Source organism: Nasonia vitripennis (assembly GCF_009193385.2).
Source record: "Nasonia vitripennis strain AsymCx chromosome 3 unlocalized genomic scaffold, Nvit_psr_1.1 chr3_random0009, whole genome shotgun sequence".
Taxonomy (NCBI): domain Eukaryota; kingdom Metazoa; phylum Arthropoda; class Insecta; order Hymenoptera; family Pteromalidae; genus Nasonia; species Nasonia vitripennis.
In genome coordinates, this window is record NW_022279629.1 from 2033392 (window position 1) to 2051051 (window position 17660).

Here is a 17660-nt window from a genome sequence, read left to right on the forward strand (position 1 = left end):
GGCATCTAACTTCCACCAATTGTTATTATTCTAGATGCAATATGAGATTGTCCAAACGCCACACGAGTTGCACAGACTATTTTTTTACAAGTGCGACGTGTAATGCAGTTTGGTGCACGCATTTTCATTTATTCAAAACTAATAAAATTTAATTATGAATAGCAATAAAGGTACAACATATTAAATAAAATCTACAATATGTTGGATAATTTTTTTTTAGTAAGGCATATGCTATTTACACGATGCATAATGCTTTTTGCATCGTGTATTCCAATATAGAAAAGTCCAGGGCATTGCTGCAAAGTGTACCTTTTACGAAGGCTGAATGTCGAGCGCCGATAGGTAAATTGGTCACAATAGTCTACTAATTGTAGTATAGTATAACCGCGTCTAATTGTTTATAGGATATTTCTAGCTGTGATTTTAAAATATAATAACAATAATAAATATAAATAGTATACTTAAAAGTAATATAATGTTATGTATACTTTAATTCCATTATTGAAATATTTTGGATTGTTTTCATAATTTCTAAAGCATACTAGACACTTTTTCTTATTATTATCATCAATTAAATGACAACTTCCTGTAATTATCTTATTATCTAAATAAACAATAATCCAATAATCCGAAGATCTTATGCAAGATCTAGTACAAGTTTTTACATGACATCTTTTATAAATCACGTAAGAACTTATGATTCACTTAAAAAAAATAAACTGTTACGTTGATGATTTACTCAAGATTTCGTTTAAGATCTTATGCAAGATCTTAAGTAAATTATCAAAAAAATACTTTTCCTGTAAGTGTTACATGAGATCATATGTAACGTCTGATATAAGATCTTATGTGACACCAAAAGAAAAACCTTTTTATTGATAATTTACTCATGCAAGATCATTCTTAAGATCTTGCGTCTTGTAAATGGGTACGGGTAAAAATTTTGAATAATAAATATTTGAAAGGCAAAAATTACGAATTGAATTTTAACGAAAGGTAACATTTTAAGTCCAAGAATATTGAAAGGTATACTTTTGAAAACCTAAATTTGGAAATACCTAAAAATATCGCCTTTGTAATATTTTAACTACAAATATCACCATTCGCAATATTTCAATTCAACATTTTTGTTTTATAAATTTTTCATTTTAAAATCTTAGTTTATAAATTTTGAATTTCTAATCTTTACCCTTTCTAATTTTTATTTTTCAAAATGTTTACCCTCACCTTTGTAAATATTCTTATGTAAGAGCTAGTTAAAGATGCAACATAATATCTTGTGTAAGATCTTGTACACGGTCTTGCCTAAGATCTTAAATAAATATTCGATAAAGATATTTTTTCTCATCATAAACTTAAGATTCCGCATAAGATCTTATGTAAGATCTTTTATAGGTTCGTGGTTGAAAATCGATGACAATATCTTGTTTATGATCTTGGACAAGGTCTTATACCAGATCTTATGCAAGATCATTCATAAGATATCATCTCAGATCTTGCAAAAAATTTGCAACATTTGCTTTCAGCTGAAATCCTGTAGCCAATAATTTTAATTCTTTGGGGTAACAAAGAATTACTGATTAATTCATTTTGCCCTTTTGATTACAATTAGAAAATTCATTTCATATATACTCAAAAGCAAAATATTGTGCATTGCAATGTTTACAAATCTCAGACATAAATAGCCCTGGTAGAAAAAGTCCGATTTAAACTGGGTAAAAACCTGAGAACTAGGCAGTTGAAATGTAAAAAACTGTTAATATTTGACATGGCTAATAATTGCCGGTAACTATCCATTTTTAATAAGCTAGAAATATGCTTTATATAGGTATTGATAATTCAAAAAATTTGAGTGGGATACGATAAATAATTTTCAGTAATTAGGCATTAAGTAAATATGCTATAAATTTCAGCAAATAACGCAGTCTGTGCACATCGTATATATCTTTTTATATCTAACCTCAAATCGCAATATCCCACGTGTAACTGGTATCCAGTTTTCACCTAACTATTATGGGCAGTCACTATAAGCATACTCGATGTAAGAAAAAGCGTTACATTTCGTAACTAAAACAGTGAAGTAAAACTACCAATTTCTTAAATTGAAACCCTAAAAACTTGCAAGTTACTATCGTTTCTACCAGGGAGATTTTCATCGAATTGTATGTTTGCCATTCGGCCTACAATATTCAAAGAACAACACAATATTTATTTTATTTATTTATTATATTAAAGTGCTTCAATTTTTCTGCGCAGCCTTCCGAACGTTTAGTCTGCTTCTGATACTACAATATTTCGAATAAAAAACTAAATATGAAAATTCCAGACAATTTTATTGTTTAAAATATTCATGATTTACCGACCTTACCGCTTCCAAAGGTCAGAGCAGACTGAGCACTAAAACCACTTTTTCACGCTATTTGTAAATATTTATAGTATCAGAAAATATTGCTACAGTTTTTATTAAAAATTAATATACTGTATAGTTACTAACGAGAAGACAAATTCGACTTATAGTAAATTTTAGTCTACGGTAGGGTAAAATTTTAGATCATTAAATTTAACTGTACTACATTTGTTTTTACTATGCAAGCAATTTTTACTGTACCGCTTATCGATGTTAATGGATACCACATCTTTTTAAAAATATTTTTGACCCATTTTTTTTTAATTGAAACATTGTTATGGTTTTTTGGAATTGCAATCCAAAAACGGACATTGCCCTTCACAGCAATATTGCTGGACATTATCCAGATTATTCAATGATCTGCCTACAATATTTTCGAATCTGACGAACATGCCGAACCAACCTTCAGACAACCCTGTTAAAAATAATGACGTCATTTTATGACGTCATTGACTGACGTCATTATTTTCAACAGGGAATATTGCCAAAAGATTGGGTGCCATATGAGTACGTACTAACAGGGGTGATGTCAAAACTCCCAAATGACAAAACGCTTAAAAGACAATAAGCCCAAAAATAATTCTTTGCGATTCGAGTGATAACAAAACACCCAATTAACAAAAATTTGTCGATTGGGCTTTTTGTCATCGAATTAATTTCCTGAAAATAATTTTTGGACTTTTTATCTTTTAAGGGGGCACACCACCTTTGAAATTAAAATCATAAATTTTTCATTAAAAATGTATAAATACTTATATAAATAAACCAATTTTTTTACTATTCTTAGACATCATTACCTTTATTTTGATGGTTTTAGACCGTCTATATACCTCTATAATACCTACGTACAGTAGTGTGTGTATAATTCACTGACCGTAAGATTCCAAAAGAACGAATGGCCCAAATGAGCTTAAACTCCAGGATATTATTTAAAAATACATTAGTTATGGTATGAATGAGGGGATTTCTTTCCATATCCATTCCAATTCCATAGAAAAAATGTTACAAGATAATTATGTTAAAATTAATCAAAAATTGATAAAAAAATCAGTAATATGCTTATAAAACTTTTTCTATGAAATTTAAACCAAATCCACTCATTCATACCATAACTACTGTACTTATTGGTAGGTATAGAGTAAACTTGAAGAAAGTGCAAAGATGTTTACTCAAAGATAGGTTTATTTAGAATGACAGTTATTATTTACAATCAATAATATGAAGTTGCATGAAAAACAATAGAACTTAAAAAGAACGTTAATTGAAATATACTACATTTCCTCCCTCCTTTATAAAGATTTCTTATGGTGGAGAGTAAATAGTTCGTGATTTACGTATCCGAGATGATCGTCGAACCGGCGGTGTGTTTGGAATGAAAAGTGACTGTTCTTGAGGTAAACGTTCAGTACGCTGATCTTGAGTTTAAAACGGAAATTCTTCTTTAAGAGTTGCAGAGGTAGATAGATTTTGGAATGAATTATTTACAGTAGGTGGAAGAGATGCGTGAGATTTTGAGGATTGAGCTTCCGTTGTAGTCGTAGACATGTCAACACTTGAAGATGGTAAAGATTCTGAAATTAAAGATTCTTGAGTTGACGTAGCTTGTATAGTCAGTGATTATTTAAACGACACAGTCTGAAAAGTCGTAGGAGCCTTATATGATGGTGTAATTACTTCAGTATTTACTTCTTGTTGTGCACTCATAGATCTTGGAGTTACGTTAATTTTGTAAAATCGAGTACCACGTCGTGTGCTTGTGGTGAAAACATTGTTAAATTAGCACCAATTTTATCTTCAGAAAATTTTAATCTTTCTGGATTCTTTCTTGTTTCTTCCCCTTCTTCTGATCTCTTTGTAGAAGCACAAATTTGATCGACGTGTCGTTTATACTTTTTATCCATGTAACTGATTTCACAATGCAGATCTTCTAGACGAGAATTAATTTGTCCTGGAATCCATTTATCTAATTTTGGATTACCAAAAAGAAAATAAACATATTCAAGTGGTATTAATTCCCAGTACGTATTGATAAAATCAGCTTGATGTATCTCAGAAATCTTCTCGTTGATAGGTTAGGGTCGAACAAGATCTAATTGTGTGCGAATGTTTCGTTTTCAATATAATAAAGCAGGTGGTTGTCCAGTAGTTGAATGATGAGTTATTCTATATTGTCTTAAGAACTCATTCAAGTTCCGTTGCAAAGAACCTTGTGTCGTATCCATTTTAAGTAAGGCTCTTTTTGTTGTACCCGCGCATTTTTCTGCTTGACCATTTGTCGAAGGGTGATAAGGAGCAGTAAGTTTGTGATATTTCACTCCACTTATCTTGAGAAATGTTTCATACTCATCTGAAACGAATTGACGGCCATTGTCTGAAACAACAATGCTAGGTACACCATAAGTAGCGAATAGCTGATCGAGAATATCGATTGTAGCAGTGCTAGTATTAGAACTTGTGACCTTGACTTCAAGCCATTTACTATAAGCATCAGTGATTACTAGAAGCATCTTACCAGCTACTGGTCCAGCGTAGTCTATATGAATACGTTCGCATGGGCCTTTAGGATATTCCCAATGATGTGTGTTGAATTTAGGAGGAACATGAGCATGCTTTTGGCACACTCAGCATAAGATTTAGCACTAAGTTTAATATCTGCATCAATTCCTGGCCAGTAAACATATGATCGTGCTAAACCTTTCATTTTGACAATGACCAAATGCGCCGAATGAATATCGTTTAAAATTGCTTGACGAAGAGAGGATGGAATCAGAACTCGATGTTCAAAAATCAAGCAATTTGAAGATAGACCATATACTAATAATATATAATAAAAATAATTTTACCTAGGTTAGAATCTTTACGAGTTTCCTTCGCAATCTGCTTCGCATGTACAGGAAACTGATTGATCGGGTTGATAATAAATGTGTCAAAAGAATCAAGTTCAGAAATTTCTTCAAAATATTGTGTATGTATAGAGTAAACTTAAAGAAAGTGCAAAAGTGTTTACTCAAAGATAGGTTTATTTAGAATGACAGTTATTATTTACAATTAATAATATGAAGTTGCATAAAAAACAATAGAATTTAAAAAGAACGTTAATTGAAATATACAGTACTTTCAAACAATATCCTGGAGTTTGAGCTCATTTAGGCCATTCGTTCCTTTGGAATCTTACGGTCAGTGAATTATTGACTCCCTACTATACGTAGGTATTATAGAGGTATATAGAAGGTCTAAAACCATCAAAATAAAGGTAATTATGTCTAAGAATAGTAAAAAAAAAGTTTGGTTAATATATATATATAAGTATTTAGAAATTTTTAATGAAAAATTTTGATTTTAATTTTAAAGGTGGTGTGCATCCTTAAAAGTTTTGTTATTCGGGCGTTTTGTCATTGATATTCGACAAAACCCCCAAACGATAAAAAGCACAAAATATTGCTTTTGAGATTATGGAGTATTTATTTTTGCGCTTTAGTTTTCTTTAAATTATTTATATCATTTTTTTTTTTGTATAATATTTACCCATGAATTAAGCAGGTTTAAAAGGAAAAGCGAAAGCTTCGAAATTCCTTCTTTCTCTGTCTCTTAAAATATACACGATAAGAACTAACTACTGTTAGAATTTTAAGTATAAGATTAGGAGGTTTTTTGTAAATGATTGCAAAAAATAGAAAAACGATATGATCCTGAATTTTGATGTATATATTTGTTCAAACGTTGAAATTCGCTAACTAAACATGTAAATAGCGAGAAATCTGCTATATTTATCGCTGTGGAAGTGCAAAATGTACTGGTTTTTGCCAAAGAAACGTGAAACAATTAAGTTAATAGTTTTTAGCAAAAATTATCAAAATATGTCTTCTCCGCATCTCCTCAAACTTGCTGATTTTAGCACCGAGAAATGAAATGTACTATTCTTCGTTACGAGCCAAGATATTTACAAAGATATTAATTAAAACAGAAATCAAAGGTTTAAAAAAAATTCTTATTTTATGAGGTTGTTGCGTTTTGAACTTCAAACATCTTGGCATAATCATACATTATACAATTGTCTTACAACGATATAATTAAATTACGTATTTGAAATAATATTTTACGTGATGAAACGTATTTGAAATAATATTTTACGACTCAAACTCTTACTGAATGGGTTAGGTGGGTTTAAGGATTTTAGTTTTTAATCTCACTCTTGCGCTCGCTCGCCTTCCTTCAACGTGCAGACATATTTAAAAATTTAATTTGATTTTTGCGTGGGCTTATGTACTTAGGATTTAATATTTTCGTTTTTTATTTGCATCTCGCTGTTCATGGGGTAGGTAGATTTAAGTTTATGGGATATATTAATATTTACGTATGATGTTCAAATCTTGGGTAACTTGATTTGGTGCTTAGGGTTCTTGTTTTTTAGTTTTATTTTGACATATTCTTATTTATCGGTGCAGCTACGGGTAATTCGAACATTTTCGAATTGATGCAGGGTCGCCCGATGGCTGACTTCAGGGGACGGAGGGGATTGCTCTTACCGCGATGCCCCCTGCAGTTGGCATTTGAGCGACCCTCCGAATAATCGTGACCCTAGCACTGCGCGGGTGCCGCGGCTTCGTCTGCTTCTCAAACTCGCCTTTACTGGCGCTGCCGCGCCACTTGATATTAAAAAAGATATAAATTAATCTACTTTTTAATTTTATAATAACTTTTGATTATTTCATTCAATTATATTTATTGTATGTTTTGATATATCTCCTATAAATGTTAATATTTAAGTTCGTTTTTTGGAATTAAGTTATAACTGAAAAATATCAATTCTGATCTTTTTAGCTATTTTGGCTAGTACAAACAAATGCTAATAATTCACAAAGTGCAGTAGGAAACAGTTTTTAGTTGCTTCTTCTGAAGATCTATCCTATTCTTTATCCTTCTTAACCAGGTGTTTAGCTACAGCAGCCTCAAAAGAGGAAGGATATGTTATATCAACAATCGTAGATAAATCTCAAAATGAAGTTGCTCTCTTGACATGCAGAAGTATTAATCTAATGAAATCTCTTTGATGATCTATTGAATTTACTAAATACATTCTGTATCTATTTGATTTCATTACTTATATGACATAAATACCTTGAGTTAATATACTGCTTAATTTCATCATATTCCTATTCAGCGTTTGCAATATTTTAATTTTTATTTAGACTGTCACAATTTTCTTTAGAATTCATTCCTGCATTGCATATTTTAATATTTGCACAGTCGTGTCCTTCATAATAGTATTATATTGTTTTCAACAAAACAAATCGGTTATCAGCAACTTTATTACAATTTCTACCTTTATAAGTGATTTTTTGTCATTATTTCTTCGCATATGTGATAGATATCCATCATATATGCGCAAGTTAAAAGTTATTTTTAAAGGAAATAGAAAGTTGTTTTTTTATTATAACAGTTTGAAAAGTTATTTGTACATTTTTTTGTATCTTTATTTATACAAGGAGTACACATATTTTGTTCTCCACAAAGACCATGAATCATGTATTGTTTTACAATATTATGTAATTTTGGATATATATCTTCATTTGGAATTTCTTCACTTATAATTTTATCAACTTTTTCAGGAGTATTGATTTTATTATTTTCATCTAAAAATAATAACATATGCATGTGAGAAAGTCCTCTCTTTTGGAATTCGATTACATAAATATAAGCAAAAGCTTTCCTTAAACATCTTGTTTAACTTACATTTCCTTAAACTCTTTAACTTTTTGTTGGAATAACTTAACAACAAAATCTGACGTCTATCAATTGCAGTTTCATACTTTTCTAAATTTTTTTCTAAATAAATTTCAGAATAAAATTGTACAGTATTTTGAAAATTTTAAATTATCTGTGGTTAAAAATTAAAATCTTACAAAATGCATTGATGAAATATACATATATATATATACGATCGTCACTGTAATACAATTAAGCGAGCGTCAGGGAGCGTGGCATCTGCTGCTAGTTTATTATTATTTATCTAATAAATTTTACAAAAGTCATATCAATTTCATAACTTACACGCCTAATGTTATTACCGCAAGTGAGGGTAAAAATTTTGAAAAATAAATATTTGAAAGGCAAAAATTACGAATTAAATTATAACGGAAGGTAAAACTTTAAGTCCCAGAATATTGGAAAGGTATAATTTTTAAACCCTAAATTCGAAAATTCCTAAAAATATCGCTTTTGCAATATTTTAACTTTAAATATCACCTTTTGCAATATTTCAATTCAACATTTTTTCATTTCAAAATCTCAGTTTATAAATTTTGAATTTCTAATCTTTACCCTTTCTCATTTTTATTTTTCAAAATTTTTGCCCTCACCCTATTACCGCGAGTCAAGTTAATTTCGTTACTTTTTAGGTAAAATATCGATTTCATTACTTTACGCTTACTTGTTATCAGAAAGTTATTTATTTCATTCTGGTATTATTTATTTGACGCTGTGTGATTATTGTTAACTTAGTTTACATGCTACATATAGCTAATATATAAATTTTGAAATAGTACATGTAATTGTTATGTTTAGGTAAATTATTAGCGCATCCGACTGTCACGCTGGCTGTCCAAGAGGTAAAGTAAACATTTTGAAAATCAAAAATTACAAAAGGTAAAGATTAGAAATTCTAAATTTATAAACAAAGATTTTGAAATGAAAAATTTATAAAACACAAATGTTTATTAGACATATTGCGAAAGGGGATATGTGTGCTTGAAATATTGCGAAAGGAATATTTTTAGTAATTTCAAAATTTAGTTTTTACAATGACACCTTTCTAATATTCTGGGACTCAAAATTTTACCTTGCGTTATAAATTAATTTGTAACCTTTTTCTTTCCAATCTTTATTTTTTAACATTTTTACCCTGATCCCGGTCCAGGTACTATTCGCATCACTGACAAAAAAATTTTTCTTCAAAATATTAGGTCACCGACATCAATAATTAGTAAGATAAATAAAAAATAATGAATATTAAGGCGTGAGTCGAGATTTCTGAAAGAAATTAGTTTTTTTTAATGGATTGTTACATTTCAAAAATATTATAGAAATATTATCAGTAATATCATAGAAATATTTTAATAACATTTTAGTAATATTACGAGAAATAATTTTACCGAAAAACTCTGTCATAAAATATTTCAAAAATAATTCAAAAATATTACTGGAAATATTTTATGAAATATTTTTGTAATATTTTATAGGTGGACATCATATCATTATTACAGAAATATACGAACATACAAATTTGATTATTACTTAATACGTTATTTATATATGTGTGTATGTACATGTATGTGTGTGTATGTGTGTGTGTGTATATATATATATATATATATATATATATATATATATATATATATATATATATATATATATATATATATATATATATATATATATATATATATATATATATATATATATATAGTATTTAATAATAATTTCTTCTAATAGACAATAATATTTCATGTAAAAAATGACCATAAAAAGCTAGCGCAAAGTACATGGGGGTAGTAGTTTGTGACGAAATAGTTAGTAACCTAGTGTCCATATCGATCGTCCCTTTTCAAGTAAACCCCGCTATTCTATATTGATTTCTCCAAGCATGCTCTGCAACTCCATCTTGTAAGACTATAGTAAACCAAGGTTTCAAAGCCCTCTTCACTATTGCTAAATCTTACATTCCTTTTTTCGCGAGACCTAGTGCTGGTATTAAAAATTGTAGAAGAAATAATGTATATAATTAAATGAAACTTGCAAATTTAATCGTTGACTTTAAAAGCAAATAATAATGCACGAACGGACTGCATTATATCATATTAAAAATATCTTTTCTTACTTTGGAAATAAGGGATAAATCATTTTTAAATAGCTGTTTTCTATAAACTTGTTCTTTCTGTAAACTTGTTTTTCAGCTTGTACATTGTTATTTTAGTTACTCGTTAATACAATTTATTATAAAAATTTATAATTTAATCAACAAGAATTACACGATCGAACTTACGTTTGAAATAAAATAAACTTTAGAAGTTTGATTTATTCGCATTCGAATAGTCTTATTAATTTTTCTCCTTCTTATCAAATACTTTCAAAAGTTTTTTTTCATAAAAGCACAAAGAGACAGGTAGGACAAAATACAAAACAAATGAAATAAAAAAATATGGCTTTTCGTACATTATATTGATCTTTGAGTTTTTAACTATCCTTGTTATAATACAGTTCATATTTTTTAATTAAATAAAATAATCATGCAGGTATAGCATTTTGGGTTTTAAATCATGAGTTATAACTGTTAGTAAAAGTATCATATTAGTCGCTATATAAAGCATCAGGTCAACAGTCGAGGTTAAAGATGAAAGAGGCGCGAGCACCGACCCTGTCTCTTGCCTGCTGCGTGCGCAACTAGTTTTTTGTATGTGGCACCGACAGGTAGAGAGGGGGCAAGCCATTGCTTGTAGAGTAAGTAGGAGGGGCTTTCCATGATGCTAGGATAAGCTAAGGTAGGGGTACGTGTCAGTGAAAAAGGTATACGTTCTGTCCACCGGCTTTAGTTAGAGTCGTGATTCACAAGACTAACGGTAAAGCAACAGTAGAGCTAGTAGTAGCATCAGTAGCAGCAGTAATTTGAATACAATCTTCGAACGTGCAACTTCCGTCATTAAGGCTCCACAGGACATGTCATATAGAGAGCGCGGGTGCTTGACGGCCTCGCCCTTGTTAGAACTAGGAGACAAAAGTAAAATACTACCGTACATTTTTGGATATGCATCGACAGTTTTGAGTTATACAACAATATTTGATGTACGACTAAATTTATACAGCCATCGTCGCTATAGAAAATAGTTGTATAAATTATCTTTTTTGTAAGCTTAAATGTGAAAAAAAAATGTTTACCTGCAAAATTTCATCGCACATGGCAAGACGTAATTTAAGTGACAAAAATTAAATCTTTATATTGCAAGCAAATGCTTTGATCCATTATATGTTCTCTAATATTTCGCCAAATTCGATTGTAAACAACATTAAATCTTCGTATGTATACAGTTATATGATCTTTTGAAGAAGCGAACAAAAAAAAAGGAGAATTTCAGCATTTTGATTGAATAAATATTAAAACTTAAGAAACCGAATAATACATCTTTGACTAATTAAGCCTTAAATGTACTTATTTAGATAAAAGGCTTTAATATCAATAAATAAAGCATGTAGACTAATTAGTCAAATTAAATGTTTATAACTAATATTTTTGTGTAGTAGTGCAAATTATAATGGTTAAAAAATACTTTTAGACAACAAATAAAAGATAAAAGTATAATCAACGACCAATCGAATTGTGTCAATTATTATGCATAAATCGTTTAAGTTTGAAACATTTAATTCTATCTCCAAGATAATAGTTGCATACACAAATACATATATTATAACAAATAAAAGAAGCTTTATAGTGCAGTGATGAGTGTATTAATTTTAAATATTCAAACATGAACAACTTATTGTGTATTATTTGGATTCCCTGAGAAGCTGTACGTTAACGTCCTCAAAGTTCTTTAAGGCATAAAAAGTTTATAAACAAAAATAATATCTCCAGTATCTTTTTAGTTCTAGTTAATGGATATCTTAAAGAGTTTGAAAAACATCCTGCTTCAAATAGCAGTTGTGATGCAAGGTAATAGTCCTGTTTTATTAACGTATTTTATCAAACAGTTTCCATAAAAAGTACAGTTAATCTTTTATATCAAAAAAGTAGTTTCACCATAATTGCATAAAAAATATTTATAACTTTAGGTTAATCAAATAAAAATTATGTATTATACTAGAACAACTAGTGCATTAGGTTCACAAACAAGTAGTACACCGGTGGCAAATAAAACAAATTAATTTATCGCACGCACAACTTGCATACAATATTTTATGCAATAAGTGAGATTATCGTAGAACTAGCTTATTAAAAATGGTGAATATTAAGTATCAATGTGAAGCACACTTTTATGAAGTAAGGCAAAATGAAAAAACTTTACAAATAAAAGTAGCAACATACGATAACTATAACTAGCATTGTTTTCAACAAAGCAACAAAAATACATCAAATAATACATAGTGTGAATATTTAATTGTAACATATTATAGTAAGCTGGTCTGTTGCGATAATTCTAAACTTTATAGAATCCATGAGCTCCTGCGCAGGCGTATACTACCATTGAAATTGTTATGGATAAATTTAAACCCACTGACAATTCATTAGCATGCAGCTTTTTCTAAACTAGTTGATCGTCGCTATATACGCGATATATTGTTTTAATACAAAAACATAAAGAAAATTAAATTTAATGAAAAATTTTACATTTTTAAAAAATCATTGTAAAAACTAATTTCATAATAATAAGTGTTATTTTCAAGCAATAGAAAAGTAAGACAAGTTTTTAATTATTAGACGTCTATTTATTAAATCCTATTACAAAGACAAAAAAAAATTATCAAGACTGACAAAAAAAAATGCAAAAGCCACTGTAAATTAACTCTTCAATAACAAATGATATCTAGCTATATATCTACTATAATAATACCTAATTGGTTTGAAATATCGTTGTTGTTTGTAAATGTATCAGTAGCCTAGTTTTCGATGGATTAATGTTAGGTTAGACGCGAGAAATGGCAGTCATATGTAATCTAACCGGTTTTACTGAATGAGTGCCAATCATAAGTGAACAAATATTTTGTCTGCCAAACGCATCATTGATGTTGAATTTAACCTGCCCGCTGCCAAGGTTACATATAGTGATAAGCAGGTCGTTTGTAGACGACAAATTTGCTGCAGACAAAAGCCAACCCCGTACGATATTTGCAGACGTCACTATAAGATTATATAATAAGCAGATAAAGATGGTTGTGATTTAAGTTATTAAGTGTATTATTTCAAAGTGATACATGATTATTTTATTGCGTGTTTTATAAAAGATGTTCACTTAAATAATATAGTGTAATACTTTATGATTCAATTGTCAAATCTTCTGTTATTATTATTACAAATATATGTCAGTATATTTGAAAAAATCATTAAAATTATTATTTATATTACACTCATTACTACACATGATCAGCTTTTTAAACTTGATTTGCATTAAAGTAGTGGTTCAAGCATTAATAATTATGATATTTATTATATTATCATTATGATATTGAATTATAAAACTGTAGGCAGTAACTTGAATGAAGAATAATTGCAGATGAATTCATGGCGTCCAAATTATTGTTGATTGTGGTTATCGACATAAATGACGCTACTTACTTAAAAATATTATTCTAAGTAAATATTGAATTCAAAAATATTAATTTTTTTAGATTACAAGGGATGGCCATATGTATTGATGCATTTGCATGAAGCGTGGAAACCTAGTCTCTATAAAAGTTGTGAAATTTCTCATGAAAAACATTTTTGAAAGGTATAAATTTGGCTGGTAAAAGTGTTTTTTACAAGCGTGTTAAAATCCTTATAATATAACTGTCAAGTAATTGTTTATCTTTCTAACAATAATAAACTTATTAAGCACCCATTAGAACATTAAAATTAACTTTTCTTGAGATAAAAATTAAAAAATTTTCCTATGATCGGTATAATAGAAATATAAGTTGAATTTTAAATTATGCATTAACTTTTGGTATTTCTCAAAACATATGCAATCATATACTTTTAATCTATCTTAAATCAAATAAAAATTTAATATACGACTGAAGATCTAAATACATCAATTTTTGTATAGCACACTAACCTGAAAATGACAACTTTATTGACAATTTTCAGGTTGTTGTGCTATAAAATATCGTATGAGACTGTTAAGGTAGATGTTTTTCTACCTTGCTCGATTTTCTCTCTCGCCTTGCGGCAATCTTGCTCAAAGATTATTTGCAATATTGTAATACATAGGCTAAAAACATTAAATTAAAATAATTAAATAAGCTTTTTCAAGGGCTCCTATGCCCATTTTGGGAAGTATCATCCACATAGTTGTCCCTGAATAAGGCATAGGAGCCCCTGAAAAAGCTTATAATTAATTTTTTTAACTATAGTGTTTTTTGCCTATATTTTACAATATTGACACAATATTACAAATAATCTTCGAGCAATATTGCCACAATATGCTTATTTTTTTTTGGAAATGCAATACAAAAATGGACATGATGCCTTACGGCAATATTGCAGGAAAATTTTCTGAAGGTTATATAACCCTGGTACAATATTTTCGAATCTGACAAATTTCCAAATGCAACCTTTAGACAATATTGCTAAAAGATGGGTGCTATATGGGCCGTAACGCGCCAGGCAGCAGGCGCAGCGCACTCTAGGCGCTGCGAACACACTTGTCTGGCGCATATGCACAGCAGCGCACACATCCACGCCACGGGGCTTTATAAGGCTGATCGCGCGACGTCGCTAGCAGTTTAACTTGAGCTCGCGATCCGGGCACACGATACTGCAAGGAAAGCCAGAGTTAGACTACCGCCAACGAAACCGTCTCGTGTGCACAGGTGACGGCTAGTTCGCAATACCGTGCACCGATCTTCCGGATTATCGTTGTAAGCACACGAGATAACCAGGAAACCAGAACGACAACGAGTCTTGTCCTCGTGAGCATACGTGGACGATAGTTAGAGTCGCCGAAATCCGCCTCATATATCCTGAGGTATTTCTGCTCCCTCTGCCACCGTCCTCCCACAGGGTTGAGGAAGTAGCGAAACGCTCACCGACGATTCGCCGAGTGTGCGCTCACGTCTCGGTAAATTTGAGGTTAATCTCTCACTTCCGAAACAACTTTTCGCCGACGTTTCTCGACTCCTTTTGTCACTGTGCGCACACAGGGCGATAAGAGGAACGAGGCCAGCGATGAGGATCCACAGAGTAGTAAGCACACGTCTCTTCGAGTCCGAGGCTAACCTCAAAATACGTGATATCGAGCCGACTGCCGCTGTGCGCACACAGGGCAACCGAAATCGTTATCACGCGGCGCATTCGGATCTACGTAGCCGTGCGCAGACGACTCCGTCGCCACCAAAAGCAAACCTGACCTCCAATCGCCGTCATCGCCCCGTAAACCCGAAACTGTACGGAATTACCGATGCCGCATCCGCATAACTGTAATCGCACCGTAGTTTTATAGTCGCATCGAAAGTAAATTGAAATTACCTAGATTGTACAGGCGAAACCTTCCTAACAATCGCGATATTTGATTTCTGTTACAGGTGGGCTTTAACATCACTTCAACACCCACATTGTTAATTTAGACACCAAATACATATTCGTTTTTGTCAAATCATACAAACAGAGTGTTTACTTTAACTTTTTTCCTAACCAAATCCTGGATCTGACTGATTGCCCAACACTGAGGAAAAGTAGAAATAATACAGAGTTAACGTTCAAAAGAAATGACCTCGACACAAACGAATCGCGGTTGTCTATACTGCTGCATCACTAGTTAAATTTTGTTGTTGTATAACTGTCTTTTTGTCTATATCTCTAGACAAGCTACCGAGTGACAATTTAAGAATGAACGATTTGGATGACGGTGATCGTTAACTTTAAGACCTGTTCCTGTTGCTGTTAAGCAACCTCGATCATCTGAAGCGAGAGGGTCTTGATAATGCTGGCGGAAAGCAGCATTAGTAGTCGATTTGGACTTCTTGCGGGATGTCGTATTAGTAAGCTTGAGGCTAAACAAGGTCTCCAAAACTTATGAACTCGTTCTTAAACGCAAGAAAATAGTTGCTGCAGTCGCATCATAAACTTATACTCGGGCTTGTTGTCTAATAAGCTACCCAGCTGCTGGTACATAGCTTTTGTTTAAGCGTAGGCTTCTAATTCTCTTTAGCCTTGGTCTTGAGCGAGAAGTCAAAGTGTTACTTGCTGTCTGTCAAGGCTATTGCGATGTATCCCGCTGCACTAATGACATTATGTAAGGTACGCAATCGAGTTCAGGTTAACCATGTTCGAGGAGGCGCCGTGCCGCTCAGGTTGGGGATGAAAGTTGATGTAACGAAAGATTAAGAAATTAAATCTGGTGATCTTCAACACGTTTGGAGGAATATGTAAAAAAGATTATGCAAACGTTGCAACAATTAGGCAATTTTGCCACGCACCAAAATGTCCGCTTTTTCCCCATATAGCACCAAATCTTTCGGCAATATTTCCTTAAGATTGCATTTGTAGATTCGTCAGATTCGAAAATATTGTGCGAAGGTTAAATAACCTTCAAGAAATTTCCCTGCAATATTGCTGTAAGGCATCATGTCCGTTTTTAGATTGTATTTCCAAAAGACAATAATTATTTACAATCAATAATATGAAGTTGCATGAAAAACAATAGAACTTAAAAAGAACGTTAATTGAAATATACTACATTTCCTCCCTCCTTTATAAAGATTTCTCAAATTATCATGGTGGAGAGTAAATAGTTCGTGATATGCGTATCCGAGGTGATCGTCGAATCGGCGGTGTGTTTGGAATGAAAAATGACTGTTCTTCAGGTAAATGTTCAGTACGTTGATCTTGAGTTTGTAACGGAAATTCTTCTTGAAGAGTTCCAGAGGTAGATTGATTTTGGAATGAATCATTTACAGTAGGTGGAAGAGATACGTGAGATTTTGAGAATTGAGCTTCCGTTGTAGTCGTAGACATGTCAACACTTGAAGATGGTAAAGATTCTGAAATTAAAGATTCTTGAGTTGACGTAGCTTGTATAGTCGGTGATTATTTAAACGACACACTCTGAAAAGTCGAAGGAGCCTTATATGATGGTGTAATTACTTCAGTATTTACTTCTTGTTGTGCACTCATAGATCTTGGAGTTACGTTAATTTTGTAAAATCGAGTATGACGTCGTGTGCTTGTGATGGAAAACATTGTTAAATTAGCACCAATTTTATCTTCAGAAAATTTTACTCTTTCTGGATTCTTTCTTGTTTCTTCCCCTTCTTTTGATCTTTTTGTAGAAGCACGAATTTGATCGACGTGTCGTTTATACTTGTTATCCATGTAACTGATAATTTGTCCTGGAATCCATTTATCTAATTTTGGATTACCAAAAAGAAAATAAACATGTTCAAGTGGTTTAAATTCTCGGTACGTATTGATAAAATCATCTTGATGTTTCTCAGAAATCTTCTCGTTGATAGGTTCGGGTCGAACAAGATCTAATCGCGTGCGAATGTTTCGTTTTAAAAATAA

At 31.3% G+C, this 17660-nt stretch overlaps 1 protein-coding gene across 17 annotated transcripts in view; it reads left to right on the plus strand.

Annotated features, from left to right (window-relative positions):
- LOC107981437 (protein unc-13 homolog A) overlaps nucleotides 1-17660 on the plus strand; it is an 893220-nt gene that overhangs the window by 533161 nt on the left and 342399 nt on the right. For 9 of the 17 annotated variants that reach the window (XR_004345256.1, XR_004227182.2, XR_004227183.2 and 6 more), the window contains exon 1: nucleotides 10716-12110. The exons of 7 other annotated variants lie outside the window; for them this stretch is intronic. The gene's annotated coding sequence lies outside the window, so the exon portion shown is untranslated. Of the gene's footprint in view, nucleotides 1-10715; nucleotides 12111-17660 lie in introns of those variants that run through there. One more of the 17 variants, XM_031927056.2, reaches the window with a different exon arrangement.